Below are 18,076 nucleotides of genomic sequence, written 5' to 3'. Positions count from 1 at the left end.
AATGATGGATCAGCTGGATGACAAAGGACGCAAGGTCTAAATGGTAGATGTGGATTGACCTCTGGCTGAGGTTTTACCTTTCTCTTCCATTATAATCCCATTTATTTACACACAATAAAGTCACCATGCTTGTATTGTCAGTGTAATACATACCTTAGTCTTCTAACACAATCAATGGTAATGTCAGTTAGTTGAAAGGGAAGCACAGTGTACAAACTACCACATCAACTATGCTGCAGTATAGGAGACAAACTGAGCAAAATGTGCTGTAAAGGTATATTTTCATGCTCAGGAAGACACAAACAGTCATATTCTTCCACCAAAACTACTGACATGATAATTGCAGGCATATTCTGCAACTGTGAACTGACACTGACAGCAATGTTTTATGTGTTTTCATTTATTTTCATAGGCTTCTTCATTACTATGTTTTTATATCATTCTGAAATAAAGAGTTCTTCCAGATGTTACAAACCTTCATAAATGATTTATTGTTGCTTTAGTTGAATCAAAATGATGAAAGGTAACGTGTACATAATTCTACTTTACAATGATGACATCAGCTGATCTAGCGAGATGACAGGGTGCAAACATACAGGTGACATTTGTGTCAATTAACTCTAAAACTGTCAGAATGGCTTACTAATAGATGAAATTATTTCAGCCCTGAGCTGATGTTATTACAACAATTCCTCATCTTTGTTATTACTGCTGTTTTGACATTGATTCTCTATATTTCCCAAAGTGGTCACAGTGTAAACTTTGCAACCCTCAATCAAAACAAATAAAAACATCTTAATGAGTTCCTCTTTGTCTGAAATAGACTGAAAGTAACACTGGACTAGACCGGGTCTGACTCCCTCATGTGTTCTCTGATCATTCTCTGTCACATTTCATGTGTTAACGAGGGCATTCTCCCCTTCACTGCCAAAGCTAGTTTACAGGTACAAGTTGATCTCATGTTATCCAGATGATAACTTGTTCTTTGGTCTGCATAATCCACTTTGACACCCTCAATCGATTTCACGTGCTGTGATTGGCTGAGATGCCACACAGGTCTCTGTGGTGTTTGGCATGATTGTACTCCTGATGAGTTTGCCATGGCTGTCACGGACATGTAAGCAATGCATGAGTAATGTCTGTGTTATCTCAGAATGATTTATAGTGAACCAAAACATTTCTGTTGTTTTTTAAGTGGTGAGAAGTCTTTGACCTTGAGCTTGACCTTAAAATGCACCAAATCTAGTCAGCGAAGATGCTGCTTGTGCACTTTAATTTTCTTAAACCATCTTGAACCTCTGCAGTATTTGAACCTTTCTTCCCCTTTCAGTTCAGGTTTACGTCTGGTCTCTGTGCAATGATTCCCTTTGCACGGGACCCGTAGCTAATCAAAGCCTGCCTTTCTGCTTAGCTGTCATGCACACAAATTCCCAACAGCACATCCTTATTAGCCCTGAGTTTAAAGCGCACCAAAGTCAACTGACAGGCCCTCCAGGCTCCCCAAGAGCAATTCTTAAGAAGTGTTTCATTCTGTCTGACAGACATATGTGGATCTGAGCTGATGACTTTGCATCTTATGTCTGAATATTTCTCCTGCCACCTCAGCGTCCGTGTTTAGGGTGTAATGATTTCATTGAAGGTGGGTGTCACTTGTGTGTGTGGGAGCTGCAATCATTTTAACCAAAGAGAAGCCAAATTTGATCCCATCTGAAGATCAAGCAAAAAAAGAAAAACTCCCAAAGCTGCTTTGATAACATCACATCATCAGTATGTGTCCTACTTGTCCCCAGAAACTAGAACCAGGATTCAGTGTTTTGGTGGCAATTGATAAGACGCTAAAGAGCATGGATTTTTTCATACCTTAGGGTTTAGTGAACAGATGTCACTGTCAATGGATAAACTTTTAAAGAAAGAAACAGCTCTCTTAAAAGCAGAAACCCCAAACTTTCTGCATGCTGTTGCCACCTCAAGCAGTGAGAAGTGACTGATTTATTTTCAAACTTCAGTAAATATCTGCGGAGTTGTTTATTAGAAGTTTTGCAAGTTTGCTGTTTATTAGATACAGCTGCAGAAAGATACCTGAAGGATGTATCAGTTGGAATAGTGTAGTAGTGGGACAATAAATCCAAAGGTTTTAATGGACATAAAGTGCATTTTCTCTGTTTTGAGCTGGCTTTATTGAGATTCTCACCCGTCACAGTTTTGACCCTAAGAGCCAATCAACATTTCTCAAAACAGAGTACACAGACTCCCACTGTCTCCCAAGACAGAAAATATTTGCAATATTTCACCGCAGCACTCATATATTAATAATGTATGAAAAAACTATTACATTCTAGATGTGTTTTGTCATGATTTGCCCTCTATTATTGTTTTGCAGAGCTGTGAGACTTGACTTATTTTATACTTGACCTGATTTGAGTCTTGAAGGCAAAAACATTCAAGTCTTTAGTTTTGTCCTGTCAAATCCCCAAACAATACAAACAGATAAGACAGCACAGGAATGTAATGTGTCTCAGTATATATGTTATATATAATACTTATCGAAGATACATCACAATGAATTGACCTCCAATTTCCAAATGAAGTCTTGTGACTTGAGACTTTACTCTGACACTTGAGGCCTGACTCCTGCAGATACATTAATATATTCTTAAGCATATGTGTCTTCTATTTAATCAAAGCAAATATGAGGCTCTCTGTAGGTCTTCCTCCAGCTGCGAGCGCCTGCAGATGTGTTCCCACCAGAGCTTACTCCGTTCTTCTGTTCTTTTGCGGCTGTGACAGATGGATTATTCAATAGTGTAATGAATGAGGTGTCAGAAACATTCAGCTCTGCTGTTGGGCACAATGATTTCTCTCTGTCTACCTCTGCCTAGCTATACATTGCTCTTATTGATTATGATGAGGCTTTCTCCTCTCCAGTTATTACAATATTGATCTCAGACAGATGCTGAAGAACAGAACAAATAGAGGAGTGAAGTTTTGGACGCTGAGAAACTAAGAGCAGAGGCAGCGGGTAGAATTGATGGGATGTGACCACATACGAGCACAATGTCAAACTAAATACAGTTTAAGTATGATGGGATGCTTTTTCTTCGGTTTTGAGGTCTTCATTATGGGAGGTAACACTCCAGGAGGGGTTATTGTAGCTGTGGCTTTCTCCAAGGAGGGGAAATGTGTTTTTATTTTTGCAGCTTGGTCTTGATCTCAAATGCAAACATAAGACCAACTTTCGCATGTCCAGAACTTGTTGAAATTTTTTTTCTGGTGCTCTCTTTTATTTTTTTATGCGTTTAACATCCTGGACGCACGTTATCTATTGATATTTCTTTATGTTATATTGAAAAACACTGCTGAGTTTCAGAATAGTTGGGCTCAAGTTAGACTTCACTCTGACTAAATCTCCCTTTAGTCTTGTGTTTAATTTGACCGCACTTTATGTCTGTTGAGCTTTATTGAGGTTGTCCTCAGTTTGTCCCTGGCTGCCTTCCCTCACTTTGTCTCTAAACAGAAACTCCAGAAGGTCCGGGGAGGATTGCATCCCCTCAGTTCATTTCTGTGTGTTTGCTCCATCCTTAGAGCTTAGTAAAGCAGAAAGCCAGTCCTCTCTCTAAACTCAGCCTCCCTTGGTGTGCGACCTCAATTACAGAGGCAGAGAGATTATGGGTCAGAATTAATACCACTCTTAATCTGTACACACTCCACTCCAACTCCCTCTATCTCCAACACTTTCCACACACTGTTATCAGACTTTGTTATCAAAACTTTGCCTTCACTAGTCATAGAAAACCCAATATCCTGCAATCTAACTTTAAAATTATGATTTTTCCATGCCAGAAACTTGTCATTCAGTTACTGTTGAGAAAGTTAACTAAAATTAGTTTTTTTTGCAGTGACTTGACTGTTTACCATCAGAAAGAAGGCATTTATTTCTTTACAAGTCTTGTCACTAACCCCAAACAATGCCACCAATACCTTCTTTACAAGCTTTATTTGCACATTAAAATGAGTGATGCTCATACACAAACCGAACTACCCAGTCACATTTCATACCTTTTGTTCCATATTGCCACTCACACTATTGTATCAGCATGTCAGTTTAATTTATGTGCACATCATTTAGTCTGATATTCTAACATAGTATACTACTGCCATCAGATTTGATTAATGTTTTAGAATTTCACTTATTTTACTTTTATATAAGTTATTACTTCTGCCAAGATTTGTTCATCTTGACTTGTCAAGACGACTGTTCCTCACTGTGTCGCCAGCTGTCGTCCAAGGAAATAAGCTATCCACTGCTCTGTTGCCAACTGACATCATGTGCTGATCTGATTTGAATATGAAAGACATCATCACGTCTGTACATACAAACTAAGAATTTAAGAGAGAGGACAATCAGTGAACTTGAAGCCATGAGGCCAAATCCATTGCATTTTGTCATGTTGTTTGCTGCCATCTGCATTTTCCTTGCTTGCTTCTTTTTGGACCAATTAACCCCAACAAATTCATGCAAGGTGCCTCAGATTACTTGTGCCTGCACTTACATGCACTTGTACGAATTTTGCATATGGCACACCTCTCGGATATTATTTGTTACAGGCTAAAGATGAAGGTGTGTATTAAAAAAAATGTGAGTGTAAGCAATGAAACAAAGAGCAAGTTGGAAAATTGTGGCTTAGTGCATAAAGAACATAAAGACGTTTCAGCAAGTTGAAGATGAATGTTATTCTTTTTGTGAGTGACCAGGAAAGTCTGAATTATCTCGCGATGCAGTTCATCATTCTACATTGTTAAGAGCTCAATAAGGACGAAATTGAGCATTATGATGCATAAGCTGAAAGGCTTCAGTTCACAGGTACTTCAAATGATCATTTCCTGGTATTAAAGCTGAGTTACCCACAGTCTCTTCCCTTGTCATCAACGTGAGAGCATATTTCTGTACTAATACTTGAGGCTATTCCTTAAGAATGGCTGGATTTTATGAGTAGTGCAGTGGTTCATCTGTTGGAGTGTGTTAGTGCATTTATGTTAGTGTCTGTATTTATGTGTGTATGATCGGGGGAAGGGTGGAAAGGGGGGAGAGTAAGAGGGAGAAAGAAGAATAAATGCACATCTCTTAAAGGAAAGCAGGATTTACAGCTTTAAAGCCTTTGGCTGTATCTTAACCTCTGAGATATCCCATCTCCCCTTCTCCTTCCTTACTTTCGCTCCTATTCATATATCCCTTCACCCCCCCCTCCCCGTAATTCTCCACATTCCCAGACGTTTCACTGTATTCTCTCCTTCCTATCTATCTCAGCAGAGGAGAGCAGAGATGAATCCATTAAGTTGCATAATTTACCCGCAAAGCAAAATTCTCAAAAAGCGCCTCTGCCATTGTGCTAGTTTCAATAGCGAGTAAGTGCTTAACCTCAAGCTACTGGACTGTAGACTTTTAAGGTCTGACCGATAGCCTCGGTGTACTCTAAGGCAAAAAGGCAGCCTATAATCAGATGGCATCTGACCTGAACTGACTCTTACTGATATTAAATTAAAAAATCACCAAAATCACCAACTAATACACATGAAAATGCATTTACAGCTCCAAAATTGTATCTTTCAGGGATTAATGGTGACATATGGATATATTGTCAAGTGTTTGGGAGAACAAAGGGCTGTCATGTCAGTCTAACAGAAGTAAGTGCAGTGACATCATCAGAGACACACTCTGGCTGGCATTTATAACATCATAACGGTTGTGTTTTGTGTGTAGGCAAAGGTAACTGTGGCAGTATGTTGTTGTTTTTTCCACGTTGTGAGTGTGTGCATGTGTGTTTGTGTTTATATGTGTGTAAAATTGTGTTGTATCAGTATAAGTACTTTAAATCTCAAAGTGGATTTTAAAACCTCAAGGTGAAATATAAACAAGTGTGACTCTACTTCATTAAACATGACAAAGAGTCTCCAGCCATGCTAGTAGCTCTGTGAGACTGTATAGTGATGCTTAGAGCTAAATGCTAACATCAGCATGGTAACATGCTCACAGTGATGTTGCCAACATGTTGATGTTTAGCAGGTATAAGGTTTTACAAGTTTACCTCCTGAGTTGAGTGTGTTAGTAATGACTGATAATTTGCACTAAAAGTACAAAGTACAGCTGAGGCTGATGAGAATGTCATTAGTTCTGTAGGTATTTGATCATAAACCAAAGTATTGGTCAAAATGAAATGTTGACACCAGAGTTATTACAATAAATCCAGAGGGGGACATAAATGTTGTACCACGTACAACACTGTTTCATTTTATTAATGTATTGGAAATCACTGTGATCATACATGAGCAAAATATATGATGTACTCACCTGGATGGAATAACAAATTTAAAGTACAAAGCGTACAAATAAACGAATGCTGACAAAACTCATTTTTTTCCCCACAAACTCAGTTTTCAATATCTGAGATATCCTGATGTGCTTATATTAAGGTAGAAATTTTGAGTTTCTTATCCAAAAGGTTTTTACAAGTCAGTGAAAATGAATTCAAAACCAAATGCAAAACAAGATATCGACAGAACTTTAAAACACTGACTTCATTATACATGGTAATATATTCAAAGCAGTTTTTTAAGTCTGATAAAAGTGGCTGTTGGCTAAAATGAAAACTTGTTTTGATAACTTGCAGCAGTGGTCTTAAAAAAATGATGTGAGACTTTTGACTCAGACCAACCCATCTGGATATAGATCTTCATACATGTCATAGCCTAACTATTACAATTTGCAGAATTATACATAAAACATAAACCCCTGTACAATGTTAGATAACGAAAACTTATAATAATATATTTACACATTTGTGTAGTGTTATAATTGTTATCTACATTGGGTAAGAGCAGACTATAAAACTGATAAACAACCACGCATAGTGGCAACTCATAGCTATGACATTTACGGAGGGAAATTAAGCCCTCCTGTTGAAATGAATAAAATAAAATGAATTTTATGTAACGGACACAACAGTCATTGTGTTTATTTTTCCTAACGACAGACAGTTGACTTCATGAACAAAAATAATACATTTTAGTGTTGAGTTTTGACTTTCACTTTTTACTGCTCGTTGACACTGAATGTAATGTACTGGAGGCCATGCCACTGTGGCCATTAGAAAATCCCCTTTGTGTTGTTCAGGAGTGCACATGGTCAAACAACGCATTTGGTTTGAAAGGACTTGTTGGATTGGACTGTAATAGTGAATAGGAATCATATTAATTTGAAAATGGAGTAGTTTACAATGTTGATTTAGATTTTTTAACCTAATACATACCTCCAAAACCACTTTCTTAGTTGTGAGAACATTAAATTGACCTTCTTTCATACCCTGAAGGCCTAACCTCAACCATAAATGTTACTTGCCAAGCCCCAACCCTAACCTTAACCTTTATGTCCCCAGATGGGAGCTGAGTCCCCACAATGTGACTGTGTAGATTATTGTCCTCATAATATGGTTAATACATGAACACACACACACACACACACACACACACACACACATGCACACACACCACTTCAAATCAGCAACCGCTGATTCTGAGGCTGATTTATTAACCTCTTTCATATAAAGTTGCTCACAGAAGACATGTTGAAGAAAAACTCTGAATCAGTGATGTTTGCATGAAAATTACAACCTGACATGTAGCAACATGAATGCTAAATAAATAAGTTTTCTATATCTGCCATCATACAGTCATGTCACATCTACAACTGATTTGAATAGAGGTTGTTTCATAAATTTGGTGAAATAATGAAGAGAGATTAAACATGCTGAGTTTCATTGACTGAAATTGTAAACAAGTCTTTGATTCTGGTCACATTTTTAGCACGCTGTAGACTATTTACTGAAATTGAGGTTTCTGATTCAGGAACAAATCATGTTTTTTCATTGGTGGCCAAACAGAGTGGGTGCTGCCGCTTTTATGCAAGCACTTAATTACGGCTATGTTTTATATTCACAGGCCTCCTCTGTGCCTCCATCACTGTGCATCCTGGAGCATGAAGGTTTAACAGTGCAAAGCTCTCACTCATCACCTTTTATGCTTACGCTGACAGTCCTGCCCTGTCCACTGGCACTTATTCATTGGCAGTGTTTTATCATTAAGTCCACTCTTGTTCTAAAGACATACATCAAACACTTCATCTTCATTTTCCTCCTCCTCCCTCCTCCCTTTCTCTTTCTATCTCCCTTCTCTTCAAGCACAGACATTATGCCCCTACATTGTTGTGAAGCAAGCAATTTGGCAGATGATGAGACATTAGGACATATGCTCTCTCAGCACTAAACACAAATGAAATCACAGGTGAAAAAAATACCATTACCGCTTAAATATTAAATCAGAATTGTCATTCGTTTTGTACCAGCACATTTGCAATACCACAACCTCAAGCATAATAGCCTCATACATATCAATAGATTGTCATATTATTGCTTCACCTAATAAGGTTATGATTCGGTGGACACAGGGCTTCACCCCCTTAGCCCCCACACTGCCTCCTCTCTCTCTGAAGTATCACTGCTGTCAGCCTCTCTGGGCCTCTTCTCTCCATCTGTTGCCTCGTGTCTCTCACTACACTCTGTCACAGAAACATTTCCTTCACCCTCCTCCACCACCACCCTATCACCACCATCAACACCCCTTCCAAAAACTGCAATTCTGCATCCTCTCAGTCCCTCGCCTTCCTGCTTTTGACCAACTATAAGATATGCAGTATTGTTTCGTAGAAAAATAAACTAAGACATTGGTTTCTCCTTGTACGTTTTACTTTCTCTTCTCACACAGTCCCTTTTGGGTCTGCTTGCATTGGATTCTCACTCTTGAATTCTCTCTGTAATGGAGTATCGTAGGGAAAAAAGTGAAGGTCTGCTACAACTCACACACTCGCTCGTTTTCTCGGTCTTTATGTTTGATAGAGTCTGTGGGAATTGCTCCTCTCTCTTGTTTCCTCTCATCACTCGGTTCTTCTTATTCAGCCAGCAGCTGTGTTTTGGCTGGCTCATGTCCCCCTCGCTGCCTTCTTCTCCCTGTCTGTGTTGTAGAGCTTTTCTACTCTTATCGATCGTTTTTACAAACATTTCTATGTGTCATTTCTGTGCAGGTCAATAGTCAAAGCTTAGAAAACTTTTCTTAGTCTAATATCAATTTATGTGTGCCATCGCTGCAATGTGCCAAAGCTATTTGAGCTCTTTGTTGTATATTAGAAGATATTTCACAGAACAAGAAAAAAATGTTAAATGTGGAATTGCTTTGGCCTGTTCAAAACTTGACTAGAAAATTTTAACAACCGGAAAATTCAGAGATATTAAGTGAGATGTAAAGTAAAATTCAATACCCCATAAAAGACATTTTAATGCTATTTGAGATGGATAAATCCCTTTGTACTGTCAGTTCAGAATATCTTCTTCAAGACTAAATACTACTGAATTCATTCAAAACTGTTTGAAACTTTGGTAGGAACAAGAACTCTGCATCTGCAGAACTGTGCATTTTACATAAAATACGTAAAATGTTGTAACTTATTTGTTTTAAAACCTTTCTGTTAAAGCAGCTTTATGGTTGGTCATCAAACTACGAACTGTTGCATGTTCACACACAAAATAAATAACAATGAACTGGTTGTTCAGGTGTGTGTGTGTGTGTGTTTGTGTGTGTGTGTGTGTGTGTGTGTATGTGTGTGTGTGCGTGTGAGTGCATGCATGTGTCAGAGGGTTGGGGACCACTTCCCTTAATTATAGTTGCCTGACAAGGACAGAACAGAATATAATGACGCATCATCCCTCATCAAAATCAGAGCAGTGGTGTCTGAAATGTCACCTCAGATATCTGGTTTGATAGACTGGTTGGGGACAGATTTGGCCCGCATATAGTGAGACTATTTTTAAAGGACTAGTCCACTGCTTTATCTCAATGTTTTTAGTAGTGGGGGTGATAGTGTAAAGTCTGTCAGTATTATCGTATTGGAAATTTATGAGCCTAAATGTAGAGGGGAAAAAAGTTTTTTTTTTTAAGTATCAAGAAAGCGCCAATACTTCTAAAGCCAGATTTTTATGCGTGGTAGTTGGGTCTCTTGTGAAAAAGATGTGTGAAAGATGAGCACACTCAGCACAGAGGAAACCAGTTGTAAATTCAGTCAATGAATATAATCAAATATAAGTTTTACTGCGTGCTCACTCAGTATATAAATTACATTTCTAACTTAGGAGGTAAGAAAATAAATAGATTTAGATTGAAATTGTCAGGCGTTTGGATATCATCACTGCAGAAGATTTTAGAAAACTTAAATGTTAAGGAGCAGAAGCCGTCCTGGTGGGGCTTTGTATTGACAGGGGAGATTAACCTTTTCAAAATATTTAGAAGGTGTAATAGAAAGGTTTGACATTTTGTGAAATAAACTTATTTGCTTTCTTGCAGAATAAGATGAGAAGATTGATACCATTTTCACTAAACAGAGTGGTATCAATCCTCTCACCTAACTTTTGGCAAGAAAGAGAATAAATGTATTTCACAAAATGTCCCAAAAAGTTTTCCTTTAAGTGTGTTACGATACTGCTGCAAATGAAACGCAACACACCGGAGTCTAAAGTCAGTGGTGCAGGACATTTGCAGCAGGATGCAAATTAAGCCAAAGAGACGCAGCCAACAGGCACAGTTAGAGCTCAGACATGATGGGATGTACTAGGGCAGGTGCAACTTAGGCCACAGGGCCATCAGGGAAAATAAATGTTTATGGAACAAATACAGAAGGAGGTAAAGCAGGGTCAGAAGCTGAACTGTGCAGACATGAAGAAACTCAGCTGAATGGAGCTGTGGAGAAACCAAACCTGTTCTCAGGTCAGTCCTTCTGTGATAGGAATTGCCATAATATCCTCCCATGTATCATTAAACTCATGAGTTCATCATCAGTTAACATTTTTACATCCATTTCAAAACCTAAAAGTCTCTCTGTCATTTTTTTTTCCACAGAGAGGAATCAAAACCCTCCAAACACAACAGTCAACTTCATGCTGACATCACTAAAAACTATCCATTACACCACATGCTCAATGACCCGTTTCATTGCAGCTACAGCTCATATAGTCCATAAAATCAGACTGGCCCTTAGCTTATAAATGTTCTATTATCAATTTATGGCATCATCACATAATCCTTCCATGGTAAACAAACACAATGTCCATATAAAGTTGTGTCCACAAAACAAAATCTGCTTTTCAGAGTTCTCAGGAAAACTCATTTCCTAAAATGTGTTGACTTTAGCAGCCTGGCAGGCTTGTAGTTACAGCGGTTGTGTTTCACTGTAGGGCAATGTTTATATGCAACAAATACAGTGAGGGTTGCAACTGTCCATATGGAAGAAATTTTGTAAATTGCCACTTTCTCAAATATTTAGCCGCAGTCTGAGGTGTATTCAGTGAGGCGTTGTGTCTTTGAGCATTTGTTTGTCATTGCGGGGAGAACTGTTTGCTAGATTTCATTTTTGCAAACAGAGGCAAACTGAGGTTTGGCAAAAACACATTAGTGCAGAGTCCCGGAGTTTCAGACATAAATGACAGCTCTATAGTCAGCACTTGCAGTGAGAATGATAATAAACATTTATATTAAACTGCTTCGTACATTTTCAGTTGTAATACTTGATTTTTCCCAATGTGACTTATTCAAAACAGCAATACTTTTTTATCTAAGTCCATCCAAGTAAGAAAATATGCCAGTATGTTATTAAAAGAAACTGGAAAAACATTTTCTATTTGTTTGATTTTAACAAAAAATAAGCTAAAAACATATCCGAGTTTCAATATCATTCATCCAGTTTGACCATTAGTAGAGTTAGAGGAGGAGAGAGAAATGTCACAACAGGTGGAATACAAGTTCAATGACATTTGAGCTCTGAAAACACTGACACACTCATACTTACAAGAATGCACACAGACACATTCACACACATGTTGATTTACAGTGCTTGTGAACACATGTATTAACTAACCCAAATCATTATCATTTTCTCCATGACCCCATATCTTTAACCCTTAACCTAATCGTTATTGTAACAACCCACAACCAAGTCTGTACTTTAAAATAATGGTTAATATGTTCTCAAAATGGAGTCTCAAAATGTCACCATGAAAACAAATTTGTGTCCCAACAATAACAATGAATTATAACCACAAACACACACACACGCAGAGTCAAACACAATTACAAAGGGGATAACTGAGTGCAGCCTGTCAACCACGTCATTTTTATCACTTCAAGACATACTAAAAGCAGACAAGTGATTTGTCAGTGCCAAACAACAAATAATATTTAATTGAGCTCATCAACCTGAAATCATCAAACAACAAAAGCCTTTCTAGCTCCAGGTTGATGCTTTGGACATTACACGGCTGTCCTAACAGCCCTGTAACAGCCCTCACAGATAAAGTGCTGTGTAACAACTCAGTCAGCCAGACTTGGAAGCTGTGTGGATAATGACAAGAAAGGATGAGATGAACACATTCTGTTGGCCGAGATGAGAATGACCTAATGGAAAATATGGACTGTAGGACTGTAAGTTCAGAAAGATTTGGACCAGCAAGAAGTAGCATATGAGGCACAACATTTTAACAATACAATGTTGTTTAGCTTTGTTTTCTCTAGATGATTATTTTTGGATGATACCACACATTTTAAATGCTTTATTGAATAATTTTCAAATAATAGAGCAGTATATCCATGGCAGTAGAAATCTTCAGCATATGTCTGAGTACATTACAATAAAATCCTTTCCTCCGTCCTTAATCTTGATGATTAAAACTGGTCTCTTATTTATGACTATTTTATCTTTGTACACCTTTTTTAGATTTTAACAGGCAGTTAAAGACACCCAGACTCTGTGTTATGGTTAAATTAGAATCTCATGTGTTTTTCCACTTTAAGCCCTTGATTTGACGATACTTATTCGTTTACTCACAATAGTTCCCTGCATACATGCCATCAACCAAGAGCCAGGATATTATACTTGGTGTGTTACTTTTTTGTTTGCTTCAGAAGTTACAGCTAAATCTTTAAAGTGCTATCAGTTATGTTTATGTGTGAAATAATATGCACTGATATTTTTCTGGTGGTGTGAATATATAAATAACTGTAATTAAGCAGTGATAATTACACAGCATGAAGCTGAGACATTACAGTATACTGTTATTATATGACCCGATAATGTACAATCTGCTCATAATTAATAGACTATAGAAAATTAAATATAGAATTTGAAATAGAGCACAAAGCATTAAAGTAATTGCAGAAAGCTATTAGGGCACCTTTATGTTAACATTTTTATCCTGTGTTGACAGGTGACAAGTGATTATTAATTCTCACCTCACACAGAATTGCTGAAAACCTGCAGTCACAGATTCACATCGGGGGGAACTTCTTCCTTTGTAACTTGCAATCATTATAAACTGAGTAGGCCTATTTTCCTTGCAAAATGTCAGAGCACATTAAAATCAAGGTCTCCCACACATGGATGAAAATAATTGCGCGCCATCATTCTTTATTTGTCTGGAAGAAATGTGCTCCACAGGTATGGTATGTACAGGTGTGGTGACTGTTGTTATTTCTGCAGAAAGTCTTAAGGCCACAGAATGTGATTACAGTCTTTTTCTCTGAGTTTAGTCATTTGGGGGAAGTAAGAATTGACTATTTAATGATGCAATCAGGAATAATGTGCACAATCCAATGTGAAAATCCTAGTATTGTAAATTTGACTGTACATCATCAAGCAGGGGTGAACTTATCAAAAGGCATTAATGAAAAAATAAGTCTGAAATTGTTCCTCACATACTTTATTTTCCAGTGTAGTACGAAGAGAAGTAGAGCTTTGCACATGTTATAGTTATATCAGGAGCTATGTTGCTCTCTGCATGTAGCAGTCTGGAGACAGCAGGTGAACCAGCTCTGTGAACTGGTGGGAGGTAACCGGTCTGATGAGATGTTCAGGTTCAGAAAATTACCACAATAATGACACATGAAGCAATTTTTGCCAGACAAATCATGATGGGCAACAACACAAAAAAAAATACACAAGTAAGACTTCTGTTTAGTTTCATTGTTGAACTTCACTGCACTGCAAAAATTACTTATTCATTGTCCACAGAAACTTTTCCAATCAATGAATTTTAAGTTTAAGAAAACAGAACTGAAGTGAAGTGAAGCTTAATTTGAATATATAAATGTATGTTTAGAGCACTGTGTTGCTTTAGAAAGAAACAATATGGCTAAAAACTTGTTGCACAGTTCAAGTTATAGAACCTAAGGAGGCACTCTCAAAAAAGCAAAACAAAAAACTACTACCACTGCCTTCAGAGCACTTTCACAAAATGCAACTCAATGTAAAAGCAATGCAATGCCCCGTTAGCAAACATCACTCACTAAAAGTATGAAGAGTCCAGCAGCACATCATTTTAACAGAAAATGTCGAACTTGCAAACAAAACAACATCCACAACCTTTAAAGAACCGTTTGCTCTACCACCTTTAAAAAACAAATCTCAAACTTAGACTTCAATAAATAAGAGTATGATTGTCTACATGTAAATCAGAGTTGAAATGGTGCCCTTTTAACAAAAAACCCAGAGCTGCACTTGCTAATCAGTGAAATTGTGTACTGTTGTTTTTTACCGTGATGACAGCCTGCAGTCACTTGACCCTCCAGGGCACAATGTTGTCCATCCCTGTCTTCTTTCACTCTAAATACCATGTTTGAAAACTGTCATTCTGTTCAGTCTAGATTTTTTATCTGTAATGATGTTAAATTATTTTATTTTTTGCAAATGCTGCAAAAGTAGCTGTTGCCATTTTTAAAGTGTGTTTGTCTGTAAGATCGATGTGAGATGTGAGATCGACTGCTATTCATTGTAGCCAACAATACAGTTACTGTATTGTTAATTCTGAACTCTCATCCACCTATCGAGGTGATATATTGAATCAGAAGATATTTAACATAAATTTTGGTTTTGTTTGGGTAATGTTAATCCATGAATATAACTGAAAAGCTGTTGTGAGGTATCAGAAATCCTAGGAATGAAAATCAGTCAGAAAAACAAACTAGGGGTCATACAGACTGGCAGGCAAAACAGAGAAATGGCAAAGATGAATAGTAGTAAATTAATAGTAGAATAGTCAGGTGATGGACTAGAGCAGCAGCTTCACAGAGGATAATAAGTCTTTTTCACAGCAGATATTTTGACTTGTCAGAGTAGGAAACGCACAGATGTTATTAATGACATTAACGATGCACAGGACCCTGAAACTCAAGCAGCTAAATGGAATTCAGACATAATTAATTGTATTCTTTACACTTGTGCTTTTCCTACTGTGACATTTCAAATGTCAATGGCAGGGTTTGCAATGACAGGAAGTGGAATAAACAGAGGAAACAGAGGGAGACAGATAGATGAATAAATGGCATTCATAATGGACAAAGAGAAAATAATACTTTTAACTGTTAAGATCAGTCCACTGGCTAACAAGTTAGGGGGCTGGGTCCTGGCTGCAAATGTTAAAACATGTTGTATCACTCAATTTAATACCAGCCAAGTGTGATTTTCTGTTTGGAGCATTATTTGAAAAACTCATCAGAAATTAGATAGCCCTGGCAAAGGGACAGAGGCGCCCTTTTAGGGTTTGTTCAAATTAAATTATGAAAACTGGTAAAGTGTATCGTCAAAGAAAAAGTAAAATCACTAAAAATATTTGGAGTGTAAAATTACAATCTTAATAAAATCCTAACACGCCTAAAGGAAGTGAGTGCTGACAATGATGACAATGACATTGTAGACTGAGCTGTAGGAGGCTGAACTCAACCTCCTCTCCAGTAACCTACTTCTCCAGCTGCCTGCATAGTGTTTCCTTCCCACTGACAGATTTGTACAGGTCCACAGTCCAAATCAATGAAGCAGTAGAATCACAGATAATATATCAGCCTTACACACCACGTCATGGTTCTTACTTAATTTTTTTTATACCTGATTCCCTCTGGATCTGGACCAACTTTGTCCGTATACTACCCTGAACTTAAATGTCCTGACAGCATCATTTTAGTATGCAGGTCTAATTTCACTGACAGAAGTATGTAAGATTTGTGCTTTTTGAAAACTTTTCAGGTAAATCTTGCTCATGTTTACACAGTGGCATGTCAGACACATTCTCTGGAAGTCGAGAACAAGAACAGTATACAATGTTAGAAACTGGAGAGAAACTAAGTGGGTGATCTGATTAGAGAGCGGAGTTTCTTGCTGCACAAATTATCATATTAATAAGAAAACCTAATTTTCCTTTGTGCAGTATGATTCTGAGTTCATGCCTGAGTTCATATTAATACAGGCCATGTAATATGTGAAGACAAGTACTGTATGTTGACATAGGATTATCTGCAAATGAATGCATTGATAATTAACATAACTGCTTATCTTTTATATTGTGGGGATGGTGCTGGGATATGAGGCTGCTCGAGTGCCTCCTGGGGAAGCACAGTGGCTCAGTTGATTACTGTCGCCTCACATAGATAGAGGTGTTTGGAAGTGTTGTTCTCTCCCCTGTGTTTGCATCTTATTCCTCACAGCCCAAATTTAAAAAAAATGCTAAGCCTGTAGTAGTGTTGCTGTTGCCCTTAAATGACCTTATCAGTGTGTTTGCAAGTTTTCACAAAAAAATCATATAAACTTTTCTATTTTTGCTGATCAAATAGATGCCGTGTTTTTGATGATTTTTGGTTGTATTGACTGTCTCAGGCAGCCGTTGGATTCCATTCATTTCAATAGAGTTAGAAAATCAATTAGCACACTGGTGAAATTTGAAAAGTCATTACTGCATTACTTCTCAGCAATCATGTAACTTTAAAAAAAAAAAAAAAAAACTAACAGCAGTCAAAAATAATGACTGCTAGAACAGTGATGGAAAGATTTGTCACTGTTAACAGAGCTCAAATAAAAATGCTATTACATTTCAGCCCCGGACACAGAAGTAAAATTACAGTTTACCATGACAACTATTTGGCTTTCAGCTTTTCATGGAGAGGGGAAGATAACTAAAAATCAATTAGTTGACTCTTGAAACTTGCAGAGGGCATTAATAGGCCATTTTCAAAGACCACATTTGACATGCACAGTAAGAAAAGCACAGGTGTAATAAAATGATGGCTGAATTTCATTTGGCTGCCTCAGTTTCAGGGTCCTGGTTTTATGCATCACTGTGACACTCATGACTTAATGGGACGCTTGAATAGAACAGAGCCATTGTTAATGTTATTAGTTACACCTGAGCTTTTCTCTTTTTTCTTTTGTCAACGTTATATCATCATTACATGATAATGGAGTTTAAGAGCAGATCTCTCTCTGCTCGGCATTACCTCACACCAATAATGAACACAGATTTAGTGTTTATTGTGATGAATTACGGAACTGAAGCAAGTTTCAAGAGTTGTTCATTGATTTTTTATACCATAGAGAAATGAACAGAAACCAATGGATACCAGGGAAAAAAATTAATCTAAAGTTGTATGTGATTTGTAAAAGAAAAAACGTTCTTTTAGGCTTTGGCCTCAGGACTAGAGTCTGGTGGCTGCCCACTGCTCCTAAATACTTGGGGTGGATAAAATACAGAAGATAATTTTTCCTCAGGGGGATTAATAAAGCATAACTTAACTTCCTAGACAGTTGGCTGAATTTGGACACAAAAAACAAAGTCCCAGGGCCCTCATGCTGCACTTTTTATAATTAAAGTGCAGGCTGAAGCCAGTTTCCGTTACAACCTCTTTTTCCTTTTTCTTTAAATCATTTCACTGTAGCTTGTTCCTGCCACAGTGGTGTCATTTTGGATGTGGAAGCCCCACAACCCTGTAATCACCTCCGTCAGTCAGAAGTAAAGTATAAACACAAGAGTCTTGGCTCAGTTCATTCAAAGTGGCAGTGAGTGAGTAAAAACCAATGATTTATCGTTTAATTTCTGAACCATTCAGTAATTTATGTAAATTAAAGTTTAAGTCCAAATAGCTTTGAAGTTATATATTTAACCAT

This window comes from Thunnus thynnus, chromosome 13 (genome assembly GCF_963924715.1).
Source record: "Thunnus thynnus chromosome 13, fThuThy2.1, whole genome shotgun sequence".
NCBI lineage: Eukaryota > Metazoa > Chordata > Actinopteri > Scombriformes > Scombridae > Thunnus > Thunnus thynnus.
The sequence above is the reverse complement of the archived record's forward strand: the minus strand, read 5'-3'. Positions refer to the sequence as shown.